The sequence below is a fragment of the Hibiscus syriacus genome, unplaced genomic scaffold (genome assembly GCF_006381635.1).
Source record: "Hibiscus syriacus cultivar Baekdansim isolate YM2019G1 unplaced genomic scaffold, ASM638163v2 tig00110429_pilon, whole genome shotgun sequence".
NCBI lineage: Eukaryota > Viridiplantae > Streptophyta > Magnoliopsida > Malvales > Malvaceae > Hibiscus > Hibiscus syriacus.
The window spans coordinates 9,228,230-9,245,083 of record NW_024062733.1 but is presented as its reverse complement, the minus strand read 5'-3'; positions in this window follow the sequence as shown (position 1 = coordinate 9,245,083).

The window sequence follows — 16,854 nt, the reverse complement described above, 5'->3', positions numbered from 1 at the left end:
CCGGCTTCCAAAATATATATTCACAAATTGAAATTTAAAAGCATGTCCCATCTTGCATTTCAATTATTAGTCGGGGGGTTTAGATGTAAATAAAAAAATGTTTTTATAAAAGTCAGTATATATTTTTTTATTTATCGAATACATGTTAAAAAGAAAAGCTGGCTACACTTTTTGACATGCAAAAATTGAATTATTTTAATCTAATTACCATTTCGTTATTCTTAATTCTATCTATCTTCAAGACTGCATATAGTAGGGTGTAAACGAGCCGAGTCAAGCTCGAGTACTACTGAGTTCAACTTGAACTCGAAAGAGTCTAAAATTTTCAAGTTCGACTCGAATTCGAAAGATAATATTGAAACTCGACTCAAACTCGAAAAGGCTCGAATTCAAAAAAAAAAAATTTAAGAGCTCAACTAAAGCTCGAAACTCGAGCTCGATTCAAGCCCGATTCTAACTCAATTGAAACTCGATTCAAGCTCAAACTCGCCCACGAAGTATGTTGAAAGGATGTAACTGCCTTTTATTTATAATGTCAAATAAGTGGTCCACTCATGTTCTTTCCCAATGTGGGATAATTCGGAGCACACAATTCTACCGAGCACACAATTCCGAAACAGTAACTCACTAACTCCATTATATTTCATGTGCTCTGGATTTCCATTTAACACTACAGTGCTACAGCTATGGATAGGATTGAATTATTTGTGAGTACCTAGCTGTCTAAATATATACACAAATAATTCAATTAAGGATGAATGTGTTTGAAACCAGTAGCAAACACCTCATCGATAACGATATAGGGGTAGGGTCCCTGGAAATAACTTGCAGGAAATGCAAGATGTTTAAGTATTTCTACCGTAATTCAAAAGAAATAAATCAACGGTGGAAGGGAGGGAGGGACAAAACTCCATATTTATGACCCTCTTCTGAACCATGAATTTCATCATCAGGAATTATTATATATGGTTAGGACATTAAAACATGGTCATGCACTAAAAACTGGGAATATTTTTGCAGTTTGATTGGATCATTCATAAGAAATGTAATAAAAAAGCGTTTGTAGTTTGATGATCAACATATTCCGCTTAACCCTCGTTGATAATAGTTTGACCATTTGACATGGCAAAATCAATCAACAAAATAAACCATGCAAAGGAATATTGAGGAAGTGGTTAAAGCTTTAAATGAATTATTGTATTTATTCCCTTTTGGTTCTTAAATGATGATAACGATGGAAACCTAATCGCAGTAGCACACTGAAAATGGAAGCTACGTATACAAACACAAACGTATATGTACTATAGCCAAGATAAACCACATATACCGATTGCATTGCCGGGTTTGAGTTTAGTGTCACCATCCAAATAAATTGGTTTTAGGTGTGTAATAAGTATAGCACAGCAGCACGAGAACTCCATGTAAAGGATAGTGGTGGAATAACTTGTATGAAAACATTTCTCAACGATATTAACTAAAACTAAAGTTTTTCAACTTGAATGATCAAAATACAAGCATCCTAAAAGTTAAATGATTACTAATATGATTTATCCAAATTATTACCCATAGAAATGATAAATAACCAGAAAAAAAATGCACGCATTACAATGTTGGTATTTGGGTCTTTGTTGTAAGAGAAAGTCAGGGATTGTCTCCGGAACGACAGATTAATATACGATTAATATATGGCGTTATCGGATACATTAAAAATATTTGATAAATTTGGTTTAGCGTTATCGAAAATATCGAGTAATAATAATGTAATAGGTGGAAATCATGAAGAAATATTAAAAAATTTAACAACCGGCAAACTTAGTTTGTCGGTTTGTGTCGATACTTTATAAAAATATATTGATCCCTAATAATATAACAAGTAAAAAAATGACAAAACCGGTATATAAATGACAAAACATATAAAGCGCTACCAGATATATTGAAAGTGTCGATACTTTATAAAAATGTATATATCCATAACAATATAACAGGTAAAAAAATGACAAAACCGGTCTATAAATGACAAAACAGGTAAAGTGCTATCAGATATATTGAAAGTGTCGATACTTTATAAAAATGTATCGATCCATAACAATATAACAGGTAAAAAATGACAAAACCGGTCTATAAATGACAAAACAGGTAAAGCACTACCGGATATATTGAAAGTGTCGATACTTTATAAAAATGTATCGATCCATAACAATAAAACAGGTAAAAAAATGACAAAACCGGTCTATAAATGACAAGGTAAAGCGCTACCGGATATGTTGATAGTGTCGATACTTTATTATAAGTATCGACACTTTTGAAATTTAAAAGAGAAGAGTTATAGCGCTAATAAATGTCGATACTTTATAAAAATATATCGATCCATAATAATATAACATGTAAAAATATGATAAAACCGGTCTCGAAATGACAAAACCGGTAAAGAGCTATCGGATATGCTGATAGTGTCGATACTTTATTATAAGTATCGACACTTTTGGAATTTAAAAGAAAAGAAGTTATAACGCCAATAAAGTGTCGATACTTTATAAAAATGTATCGATCCATAACAATATAACAAGTAAAAATATGAAAAAATCGATCTTGAAATGACAAAACCGATAGTAAAAAAGTATGCTTGTGTGGTCATTTTTATTTCAGAATTTTCATTTTTTAATATAAAAAGTTAGATATTTTAAGAAAAACCCAGTAAAAAAGAACAAAAATTTTTAGTAACAAAAGAATAACATTGGATATTTTAATACAATGTAACCGGTAAAAATATATTGGTTAATTAACAAATAGGTTTACATTATATATCGACACTCTTTAAATATGTGTCGATACTTTTTTCCCAAAATGAAAGCACAACGAGGTGCACGCATAAAGTGTCGATACATTTAAAATTGTATCAATCCCAAAAATATCAAAACCGATAATTATAATGTAATAGGTAAATTTGTAATGTTACCGATTTAAATATACATGTTTAGTTAGAAAATAGGTCAATATAAGCGCTACTTATTACATTATATAAGCGTTACCTAATATATTATTGTACTTGATAATATTTTTGATTAAACGATATAACATAATCAATCTAAATTTTAATCGATTATTTATTTAATAGATCACGCCGTTTTTAATTTTTTTTTTATCGCTGCACAGCAGAATCACCCAGAAAGTCAAGAATTTAAAAGCTGCAGAAACCGATAGGGCTACAAGGTATGCTTAAAAGGTGCAATCCTAGTATATTGATGATCCAATCATGTTATTAAATAATTTCAATTGAAAAATGCAAAAGCTAATTTTTTTATTCACCAGTACTGTTAGTTTGATTGATGATCCAATGACCAAAATCTTGGATATTACTAATGGATGGGTCTCTTTTTTTAATCAATCCTACCACTAGTGACAACACGAAGCATTGCACCAATGGTTAAGACCAAACATTGAAAATTGGAAAAAGAAATCCGATAATAAGTTAATGACGATCTATAACAAGTTTAATTTTATATTTATGTGAATTTAATTATCATTCTAAAATTAGTATATTTAATTTAAATTAGTCTTCACATTTAGGTTTTTCTTAATTTAGTCCCTATTAGGATTGTTTTATTTAATTAGTTGTGTATATTTATTTTGCATGTTGATGTGTTTATGTATAAGTATGTGAATGATTTATTTAGGAGTCACATAACATCATCTTGCATAATTTGTATGTTACATTCATGTGCATAACTTAATCCCGTCACATAATCGGGTTTAGAGTTTAGAGTTTAGGTTCATGGTTTAAGTGTTAAGTTTTAGGATTTAGGGTTTAAGAGTTATGGGTTATAATTTAGGGTTTGAGATTCATTACAAAGATATTAATTAATCGACTTGGTACCGATTTATGAGGTAAATACAATATAGTAATATTGATATTAAATGCTGAAACCCTTGATATTTATGATATTTGAACCCGAAACCTCAAAATATAACAACAATTTAAAAAATTAGTTATTAAAAATATTATCATTAGAAATATATTAAATATTTGTCATTAGATAAATAATTTTTTTATTAATTTAAAATAAATATAAGAATATTTATTCAAAAATAATTTTTAATAATTTTAAATTTTTTTATTGTTTGGCTGTTTTTTCTTATTTTTTATTTTATTTTTCGACGTTGTCAAATACTTGTGCAGTAAAAAAATTAAAAAAATCAACCAAACACGTGTAATCTAACATGTGCCTAATTATATATGCTTTTATTTTTCTTTTAGTAATATACAATGTAACAATTGAACTTGGGCTGGTTAATTAAAAAAATTAAAATTTGAGGGTAGTTGTAATATAAAATTTTTAATACATTTTTAAAATTTTATAATTATCAATAGTGTATTTTTAATAATGTAATTTTAAAAAATCTAAAATTATAATATAACATTTTTTTGAGTTGCTCACGAGCTTTTCGAGTTGAATACCGAGTAGCTCGTTTCGGCTCGTTAAGAACTCGAGTCGAGCTCGAGCTCGAGTCGAGTCTATTCGATCCGAGTATTTATTAAACCTTGATCGAGTCGATCTCGAGTAGCTCGCGATCTGTCTCGTCTCATTTACAACCCTAGTTATACTCGCGTAGGAGTATTGCTTCATCATGTATTTTACTCGAATTTTTCTATTTATCATTTTAATTTTATATTTATGTTTATACTTTTTTACATTATAACAAATATTTTAATAATAGTATAATTAAATTTTTTACTTTATTAATATTTATATATGTTAAAATTTTGAGACTCAAATTTGATCTTGACCTGTCTCAAAAAGTTTATGGTGCAACTAATTAGCGAAGAAATAAAATTAAAAGATGAAAATGGGAATATATATGGATGCGAAGGCTCTGAGCAAAGTCTCACGATATGGACCTTACTGTATATTTAGAGTCCGTTTGTTTTACATAAAACGTTTTTTAGAAAATATTTATTTATTTTTCAGTGTTTGGTTGAACGAAAATTGGTTGGTCAACGTAAAATATTTTCCTGATCAACAAAATTTCCTTTGTGTTTTCTAGAAAATGACTTAAGGTTTGATTTTCCGTAAGTCATTTTCCGAACTTTTCACTTCAAATAATAAATACTTAAAATAATTTTATTTTATGAACTTAATATTAATAAAATATTTTAATATCATTTTAATCAAAATATTAATTATTAAAATATTTAAAATATATATTATATTATATTTATATTATAAATAAAAAATATATTATATAATAAGATATATATTTTTATTTTAATAATATATATAAATTATTAATAAAATTATTATTTATTATTTCATAGAAATAATATGTTAAATTATTAATGAATATATTTTTATATATTTATAAAATATATAATATTTTAATAAAAATATTAAAATATACTAATTAATATTTTAAAATATATATAACACTATTGCTTTAATAAATATTATATAATATAATATTTTTATTTCAATAAAATATACCAATATTAATATTTTTATTAATAAAATTATAAAAATGATATTTTAATAATAAATAAATTATTTTAATATTTTAAAAATAATAATATTAAATTTTATGATAAATAATATTGTTTATTGCATTTAATATTTGTAATAAATAATTATTTAAAAGTTCATCAACTAGTGGAAAAAGGAGGTGGGGCTAGAGGGAGCACAAGTTGTGCGACCAAACAATTTGTGCGACCGAACAGGGCTCCAGAATAGCAAGACCCCCAAAGAATTAGATTTATTACAATAAAAATCTCATTTTTTTGGGTCTAATTCCACTTTACGAGAAATGAACTCATCTTCATGATCTCCCTATCCCAAACAGTTAGGATTTGAGTTAGTAATATCACCAATCTAGCTATATAAACTGCATTCAAGCTTTGCAGTTTTTACTAAGGGCCTCTTTATAAGAATTTAAGAGCCTCTTTATAAGAATTTAAGGGTCTCTTTTTAATAATTTGCATAGGGCCTCCAATGTCTTAGCCTCGACCCTGGAAAAAGGGTTTAAACAATATCTTCCAAACATCGTAAAACGTTTTTTAGAAAATGTTTTTCAGAAAATTTAATTCATTTTACGAAAAACCTTTTTCGAAAAACGTTTTCAGTGAAACAAACGGACCCTTAGTTTATATATGATTATATTTCTTATGTTATACACAAAATTTTATGGTATGGGGACGAACTTGAATTTATAAAATTTCAGTGACAAATTTAAACTTATAAAACTCTGAAGGACAAAAACAAATTTTCAATAGAAAACACATAGAAAAATCTAAAATATATAATAATTTTAAATTTTTACGAGGAACGAGCGTCCCCGCCTAGATAAATAGATACTAGTGATTTTAGTTAAACGTTAATTAAAAGTAAAAAAAAAAACTTGAGTAAATTTTTTATTATGATAGTTTCATTTATAATCTAGTAATTATCAATATAAATAGATACTAGTGATTATAATTAGAAATTAGTCTATTAAGTTTTGAAAGCTATGCAATCGTAAATATCTTTTGTTATTTTCAACATGAGTGAATTTCTCTATATCTGCTTGTGATTTTTTGCATTTATGGTTTTAAAATAAAATCTTGATTTTTATTCTGTTATACGATTGTTTCTAATGCTAGAAAAATGATTATCACTTATAAATATTATGTGCAGTGATGGGTTGACCTTTGACAATTAATATGCCCAAAGGCCTATATCATACATGTTCTAAGGCAAATGTATAAAACAAGTGTGCCAACTTGTACTTAAACATCCATTCTTGCATTCAACGCTTTTCAGTGACACCTCAACCAACACATACATCAGATGTACAGGTAATGGGTTTGTCCAATTAAGATGGAAATCACAAGATGTCATCTCCAAATTCACACGACACGGTACCGATGGTGAATCCCTAACTAATAAACTAATTAATAAATGCACGTGAATCCTTGATTCAAGGCAGTTTCCATGGGAAATCAAAGTCTAATTGTTTATGTTCATAAACAAAAACTCTTTGGACCATCAAAACACATTAATTACTTGTTGCTTGGCATTGTCCGTTAGCCGTACTAGAACATTGTATTTTACCCCGTGGGAGTATTGATTAAGATAAACCCTAAAAGTAATTCTTGCATTGCTTGTTGCCAAAAAACGCGGCGCTTCCAAACTATTGACCAAACCAGCACGAGGGCCGCTCATATAGATATAGCTGACGAGTTCATCACATGTTGCACAGATGCCATTTTATGTAAAGACAAGGCTCATGATTTTTATATTAAAGGATAAGGATTTAAGAAATTATATTAAAATTTAAGGATACGAAATTATAAAATCCTAGAATACATGAAATTAGATAATCAATAAAAAATAAATAAATTATGTGAAAAATTAAAATTTTCAAGAATGCGACCGCACCATCGGTCCATCTCCAATCCCATGAGCCAGTCACCACTGAATTTCCGGTTGGTTCATAGTTTATATATTAAAACAGCTGTTAAGAGCTGGATGCAATTTAGTTATTAGAAGAATTCGAAGCTCATTTTTTAATACTATTATTTTATTTCTATGTCCATGCATGTTCCATCAACTTCTTAATTAGTTTGGCTAATTTATTTGTCTGCAAATTCATTAGAAGAAGCAGTTCTTGGGATCAGTTTCTATTGTTTTTTTTTTCTGGGGTAAGTTTTGTTTTATAATCACTTTGTAGGCTATCACCATTTCCAAATTCCAAATGAGCAACACTTACAACTATTGAACCTCATAAAACACTTGGTCATTTTTCAAGTGTAGAGTTCATGCCCCTATTAGGATAACGTTGATATGCTTCTGCTCAAGTTAAGGTATAACAACACTTGCAATTTTTGTGTCTCTTAAGACACTTAGTCGTGTATAAAGCACACAGTTCATCCACTATGAACTCATCGTCCAGATGCCTTCTCTAGAGAGGTAAGAATTTTTCCGTTCTTGCTAATAGATGCCATGAAGTGATAAACGATTTTGAAATTATTACAATGTTTGATTATAGTTTTGATTCTACTTCCGATGAATATGAATCTTATATTGCAAAAGCAGAAACCTGCTATTCAAATACGGGAACCAAGCAGCATGACCTAATAAAATAAAATTCCAGCAACAACAATGAAACCCCTCCCAAAGCATCAAAGCCAACCAATGAAAACCCAATAAAAAACGACATACAGTCCCTAATACCTGCTGAAACCAACAGGCATGGGTTATGTTCATTAACTTTAAAACATGAACAACTAAACAAATGTAATTTCTTGTATGTGTTCATTCATTAAGAAATTTAGTTTGTTCGTATTTGTTTTTTAAAATAATAAACGAACACAAATGAACTAACGTAAATGAAAATAAACGAACGCACACAAAATTAATTGAGTTTATATTTGAGAATACTTTTTTTCTTTCCATATAATTTTAGGATTTATATTTTCTTTAATTGATTTGAGTATTTTTTTATTTGGGTTTAAAAGTAATTGAGTTTTAAAATATTAATGGGTTTAAGGTTAAAACTTATTAAGTCTTAATATTTTAAAGGATTATGAAGAACATAAATGAAAATGAACAAACGAACATAAACAAACATAAACATACGAACATACCAAACATTCATGAACGTAAACGAACAAACGAGTCTTTTGTTCGTGTTCCTTCATTTAATTAAATGAACATAAAATGTTGTTCATGTTTATTCGTTTAATAAATAAATGAATATAAACGGACTTCCTACTGAACGGTTTACAAACGATTCGCTGAATGTTCGTTTCGTTTACATGCCTAGAAACCAACACACATCTGCAGAACTCTGAGAAACAAACTATCACAACAACCTAAATATCAAGGTTCCACTCCATACAAAAAACAACATTAGCTTGCTTGCTACTCTGCTGACCAACAATCTTACTCCCAACATTCTTCCTAATTTGATTGAAAACATCCAAGGTCGAGCTATCTAAGTTCTGAAATCGCCTACGATTCCTCTCTTTCCAGATCATAGAAATACACCTATTTCATACAAGCTTCATTACATATGCATCCATGGAATCGCTTACGATTCCTCTCTCTCTCTCCAGATCATGGAAATACACCTATTTCATGCAAGCTTCATTACATATGCATGCATAGACCTTCCCTTCAAACTACAGTTAGTCCAAATCAATTCTTTATTCCATCTCATGGCTTCTCTCTGCAGCTTACAAGCCTATAACACCCTCTCCCAAACCTTGTTGAAGAAGCTACATTGAAAAAAATAAATGCTCCCGTGTCTTATGCTCTTCACTATAGAGGACACACGACCCATCAATTGGTAATCCAAAGTCCAAAACCAATCAACCTACTCTTAGTAGACAGCCTATCCAACATCACCATCCAGGCAATAGTAGAGTTTTTAGGGATGTGCCCCGAATGCACACCAAGCTTTCCCATGGGACCCTTTCCTTACACATGCTAACCTCATTCCAGATGAACCCAACAGAGGAAAAAGAGCTCCCCATTAGACCCCGAGTAGTCGCAGCCCTATCTCTGAGTTGTAACAAACTCCTCCAAGTTCAACTACAGCTATGGGAATTGCCAACATGCCATAAGGAGTTGTCCTTGATGACATAAGCACAAGTCCATGCAATCCAAATAGAGCCGTCCTTAAGCAAGAGTTTTCGAATCAAGGAAACGAAACAAGTTTGGTTCAACTCAAGAGTCCCGTAAGCCCAGACATCCTCAGATTTAGGGCAACAAACTTTAGCCCAACTAACCCTAGCACCCTTGACAAGTTTCTCCTCCCCTTTCTTAATCACGGCCCTAGGAAGAAGTTGTCGGCTCCAAAAGTTTTGAATGTTGTATATTATAGATTGAATTAGCTGTAACCTACCAGCATAGGGTAGGTGCCTAGCTTTCCAACTCTACAGCCTAGTAGAGATCTTGTTAATGAGAGGGGCATAATCTCTAATAGTAAGTCTCTCTGAAATCAAGTGTATTCCTAAATACCTTACAGGCAAGGTTTTACTCAGAATCCCTATAGACATAATAATGTCATGTAAAGTCCTACTGCTTACCCCGAGGAGAAAATCTAAGATTTTGTCGAATTTGTATGCAACCCTCAAAACTTATAGAATAACTCTACGATGCACCACGCACCCAATTCGTGAGACGAATTTTGTGACACTTGGGATGATAAGAAAAGTCCCCAAACGCAGCAACCTTATCAAATATTTGAGAGAGAACATTCACGAAAAGGACAAAGAGATAAGGGGAGAGAGGGTCCTGCCTCACACCCTTAACACCCTGAAAAAACCCCACCAGGCCATCATTCAATGAAATAGAGAGTGTAGGAGTAGTAACACATTCTGTAATCCACCCAATCATCAATTGGGGCACCCCTAAAGCTTCCAAGACAGTAAGGAGAAACCCCCAACCAATAGAGTCGAAAGCCTTCTACAAATCTATCTTTAAAGTACATCTTGGTGAAAGCGATGTCCTACCATACCCCCTAACCAATTCCTGAGCCATAAGAATATCATTCACGGTAAATTGGTTGGAAACAAAGGCACTCTGACTATTGAAAACAATCCCCGGAAAGAAAGGCCTGAGCCTTCAAACGATGAACTGAGTGATACATTTATAAACCACCGAACAACACGAGATAGACCGAAAATCCTTCATGTTTTGATTCTACTTTATTATAAAATAGAAATAACAAAATGTAATAACTGGTGAAATATGAAATGATGGAAAGATTATATGATCGATAGACACCTTAAAATCAGGTTGAAGATCAATAAAATGGTATGAATGCAATGTGAATTGGAAAAGATTACTTTATAATAAAAGCTATTACTCGCGTGCAAAGAAAATTTATAAGTGAAATTACATAGTAAGATATGGAGAGAATAATGAATAATAAAGATAAAGAAAATAACTTAAATACCACTAAGAATCCAAGGTTAAATAGTAGACTCCTTAATATAGTCTTGATATTATATTATTTATAACTATTTTATAAGTATCACCGAATGAAAAGCTCAACGTGTGATTTGTTTCCATACGTAAGTATTGATTGAGGAAGTTGCATTTGTAGAAGAGTGACATTGACCCCCAAGATAAAGGTAAGTTTTAAATTTATAAGTCACATGTATAAGTCTCACGGTGGGCAATTCATAATTGCTGGAGGTCTTCCACGGAAGTTGCTCTCAGCCTAACGTTGGAGGCAGCCTACTATCTTGTCTTCCCCTTACCTCATTACATATGGGAATAGAGTCAGCTAAATTTTTTGAAAAGAAGCTATTTGATAGATTTTCATAATTATAAAATGCTTTAAATTAATCAAAATTTTGTTTAATTTTCAAATATGTCATTTTCTATTCGTGTTTGACTATCAAACCGGATTGCGAATATTACTATATGTATGTGTAAACAAATTTATAAATGTACATTCGATATTTTCATGTTTGTCATGTATTTTCTACGTAGTCTTGTTGTAGAAGAACTAAACTGCAACTATGATGACTCTGTCCCATATTGCAATTGCATGCAATGCAAAACATTGATATTTTTATTATTATTAGCAGAAATATTACAACCTCTTAACAATTTTGCTAAAAAAATCATCCGAAGGATAACCAAATCTCCTATGACACAACCAAAGTACAAGAAAAACAACAACTATTGACAAACCTAGAACATTAGAATTATTAACAATTAATGCATCAATAGACTGAAGCTTGTATAGCCCTTAACTTTCCAAGCGGTGAAGGAGTGTTTGTTGGGTTGCTAAGTCCGACAAAATTTGGATATGATCGGCCACAAATATGCACTGAGGACATGATCGGCCAGCGTAACTATGACCTCCATGCAGTGGCAGATCCATACATTCTCTAGGATTGGCACGCGTTCACCTTGAAATTCGAATTTTCTTCGATTAGTTATTTATTTCATTGATTGTATCCACCTCATATAAAAATTATGTTATTAACATATGTGTCACTAGCCTAAAATAATATTTTTAGATTCACTGCAGCCTCAACGACCTCTGTAAGGTAATACTCGAGACTGTTGATAAGATTGAAAAAAATAGAGAAAATAACCTCAGTGACCAAAAATGCCTTACAATATACGATTTTAACCAACTATTTTTGGATTTGCCAAAATGACCAACTAAATCGCAATGCGATCGATAATTCGCAACGCAATCTCCGGTATCGCAAATCAATTTCCAGATTCACAACGCGATTCTGACTATCGCATTGCGATTTTTCTAATTCGCATTGCGAATTAGGAAAATCGCAACGCGAATACGTAAATCGCAATGCGAATTAGGAAAATCGCAATGCGAATACGTAAATCGCAACGCGAATCTGACTATCGCAATGCGATTTACATAGCGCCATTCGTATTAACGCGTATTTTTTTTTTCAAATTCCAAACACGAATTTTCTTAATATATCGGAAACTGAACCGTCCACAGTAATCGCAACTCATAACCTCAAACCTAAAATCACAACACTCAGTCCCATCTCCATCTCTCACTCTCTACGGCGAAATCCGTCCCCATCTCCGAAGATTTCCGTCCCCATCGCCGGCGAAATCCCTCACAACCATTCACGGTTAGAAATCCCTCACAATCATTCAGAAATGGAAAATCAACCTCCGAGGGTTAGTTTTTTTAATTATTTTTATTTTGAAAATTTTGCATTATTTTAGGTTTTTCATATTGAAATTGATGATAAGTTTACTGGTAATTTCAATAATAGATTAACCATTTCACTTAGATTTCTTATTAAATTCATTCGATTGCTGCCAATACTGCTAAACTGTTTAGTCTTTAACCCTGTGAAGTTAGTATTTGTCTTTGTTTTGTCTTTTGGTTGAAGTAATGCAGAAGAAGAATATTTTCGAGAATGAAAATCGCAACGCGGAAATGACTATCGCAACGCGAAATGAAAATCGCAACGAGAGAATCGCAACGCGAAACCAAAATCGCATTGCGATTTTCATTTCGCGTTGCGATTCTCTCGTTGCGATAGTCATTTCGCGTTGTGATTCTCTCGTTGCGCTTTTCATTTCTTGTTGCGATTCTCTCGTTGCGATAGTCATTTCCGCGTTGCGATTTTCATTCTCTCGTTGCGATTTTCATTTCAACCAAAAGACAAAACAGTGTTACAAATTTTAGTTTCAAGAATAAACTACTATTTATGTTTATTATTGTTTTTGGTATATCTTCACAGTGTAGTTTTTGGTATATCTAACTTGGTATGTTTATTGTTTTTGTAGAAATTTTTTTCGGCTTCATTGACATTAAGGAATAAAGTTAGCCTAGCCACTACAATTGCTTCGAAGCTTTCACCTGCACAAAGAAAATTGTTTGAGGAAACCTTCTTTGGGCCATGGCTGAGAGTACAGCATCCAGGTGGAGATGCTAATTTGACCCATTTGTGGCTTCAGACCATGACTAGCGATCTACCTGACAGTATACAACGTGGTGAGGAAGAGATATGTTTTCATTTTCCATCGGCGTATACTTGTTTTGGGCGGAAGGAGCTCTGCTTAATCACTGGTCTACGATTCGGACACGATGATATAGGCCGGTACACTCGTCATAACACCCGCCCATCATGGTTATCCAGAGTTTTTCCTGATGAGTTAATAGAGAAGCCGAACTTACACGTCGACGACCTGAAGAAATTGTTTAATAAGAAAGATGGTTTTACTCGGATGAATGACGTCGATGTTGTCCGAGTATGCCTTCTACTACTTTTGTATGCCGGCTTTTTAGGCAGAGAGGCCAGACAACCTATTCCTTAGGAGCTAATATTATTGGTAGAGGACCTAAATGCATGGAATCTGTTTCCGTGGGGTTCGTATATATGGAAAGCTACCTGGACTAAGTTGTCGTCTGCCTTTGATGACCGCAAAAGTTTGCGAGGCGATGGGTCGAAATACACTTTGTCAGGCTTTGTTTGGGCCTTTAAGGTAAGAATTTCTATATAATTTTTTCAAAATTATAATTAATTATTTAACAATTACTAATGTTTGTTATTATATTGTTTGTAGATTTGGATATTCGAGGCTTTCCCCAGCATGCAGACATATACATTAAAAACTTCAAATGATATTCCTAGGGCTATTTCCTAGAAGAGGAAACGTCTGTTGGATTGGGAAGACTTAATACCATATGCGACAATAAATAATGTAAGTTAACACAAATACTATCATATATAAATAAGTTATTAATAGTAGACGTTTAACTTTGTTTGATTTTTTATATTTTTAGGAGGCCAACACTCTATTAATGAGACTGACACCCACGGAGGCTGAGCTTGCCACTGATTGGTGGCAAGCTAGTCAGCGTTTTCTTTATGGCACGAATGATGAGCAGCCTCCACTTCTTCCACTTCGAGAGCCATCACCTCACCCAGAGCCATCACCTGATTGACCCGACTATACACCTCTACAACGAGAGCCATCACCTATCCCGTCACATCATCGAGCCTCTTCTCCACCATCACCTCATGATAGGCGACCGGCAAAGATGCCACGACTTCTATCTCCCTGTTCTCCACCTCCACCTCCACGGGATGAGTCAAGGGAGTTACGTGATGAGGTCAATGCCTTGCGTGAGGAGATCGGTACTCTACGCGATAACGATGATGCATGGCGTGTGGAGGTGTCTACTTTACGTGGTGAGGTTGCCGCTCTACGTGAGATGGTAGTATCGTTGCAGAATGAGGTTCATACTCTACGCAACGAGGTAAGTTTAAGATTTTTCATATTTAACTTGATGATAAATTTACTCGTAATTTCACTTAGATTAACCATTTCACTTAGATTGCTTAGTAAATTTATTAGGTTGCTGCCAATACTGCTAAACTATTTATTAACAGTGTGAAGTTAGTATTTGTCTTTTGTTTTGTCTTTTGGTTGAAGTAAATTTATTCGGTTGCTGCCAATTCTGCTAAACTGTGTATTCTTTAACACTGTGAAGTTAGTATTTGTCTTTGTTTTGTCTTTTGGTTGAAAGTAAATTTGTTCGGTTGCTACCAATTCTGCTAAACTGTGTATTCTTTAACAATGTGAAGTTAGTATTTGTCTTTGTTTTATCTTTTGGTTGAAAGTAAATTTGTTCGTTTGCTGCCAATTCTGTTAAACCGTGTATTCTTTAATACTCTGAAGTTAGTATTTGTCTTTGTTTTATCTTTTGGTTGAAGTAATACAATCCATTCAAGTTTCAATTTACAGAAGAAGAAGAAATAGTTTATTCTTGAAACTATATTTTAGTAACACTGTTTTGTCTTTTGGTTGAAATGAAAATCGCAACACGAAACGAAAATCGCAACGAGAGAATTGCAACGCGAAATGAAAAACCAAAAACGCAACGCGAAACCAAAAATCGCAACGCGAAACTATAATCGCGTTGCAATTTTAATTTCGCATTGCGATTCTCTCGTTGCGATTTTTATTTCGCGTTGCGATTTTCGTTTCGCGTTACGATTTTCATTCTCTCGTTGCGATTTTCATTTCGCGTTGCGATAGTTATTTTTCACGTTGCGATTTTAAGTTCCAGAAACTATTCTTCTTCTGCAAATTGAAACTTGAATGAATTGCATTACTTCAACCAATAGACAAAGACAAATACTAAGTTGACAGTGTTGCAAGTTTGAAACATATTTGCCTTTGTTATATGATGCATTTTGTGAACTATGATAGAATAATGACTTGGGTGAATTCAATGCAAGTTTGAAACATATTTGTCTTTGTTTTCACTGTTTAAATATCATGTCTGTTTATTTACTGATTTTTGTATTTAATTATTTAGCGGCCCAATAAGGTGGATGCTTTACGTCGAGTTTTTCTTGCACGACAGAGTTCACGCATCAGACGGTATGCACGTGCTATTAAGTCTCCGTACACCCCAATAGTGCGAAGACACCACAAGAAGAAGCCCGAATCGCCTGTCATCCCTCAAGAGTCCACTCCTATCGTTGAAGAGGCCCCTATCATTCCTCGAGAGTCCCCTCCCACCGTTCAAGAGGCCACTGTCATCGTTGAAGAGGTCCCTCCCACCATTCAAGAGCCCGATTCATATGGCGTCATATGTAAGATTCTTGAGAAACCCTCTGACGTGCCGGACATGATGGATGAGAGTTGGCTCTCGTATGTGCTACCGGCCAGTAGCATACCGGTATCTGAAGTGGAGAGGAGACAACTACCAGACACAATTCTGGATAACACCCTTTGGGCTAAGACCGCAGTTGATTTTTATCTACATGAGCGGAGCCAGGGGTGTTTCACTGACATATGCAAGCTCAACGATGATATCTATTTGTTGCTTGATCGGTCTTGGTGGGGCGTATTATTAGGGGTCGAAGACAATATCTATTTCGATGGAGGGGTAAGTCTTATATTTTTCTTATATTTCAAATTGATTAATTTTTTTTAAAATTTATGTAAGTTACTAATATATGTCTTTTTTTTGTAAAACAGCATATAGATGCGTGGGTGTCACGTCTTCTAATAATTAGGAAACTTAAGGAAAATAAAAGAAATACACGATATACAATTATGCCGACGTCTTTTAACGCCGTTCACTTGAAGAATCAACGAGATGAATCATTTGCGTTGGGCAATGGACAAGCTAAACTTTATCCTGCATGGTGGGAGGTCGATGATGTTAGTATTTATTTTAGATTGAGTTTAAAGGTATTCATAAATAAGTGCGCAAATGAATGAATTATTGCTTATGATTGCAGGTGTTTATCCTTGTTTTGGAACGTAAACATTGGCTTCTCGTCGAGCTTCAGCTCCCATCCCTTAAGGCAATAGTATATGACAACATGATAAATTATATATCATT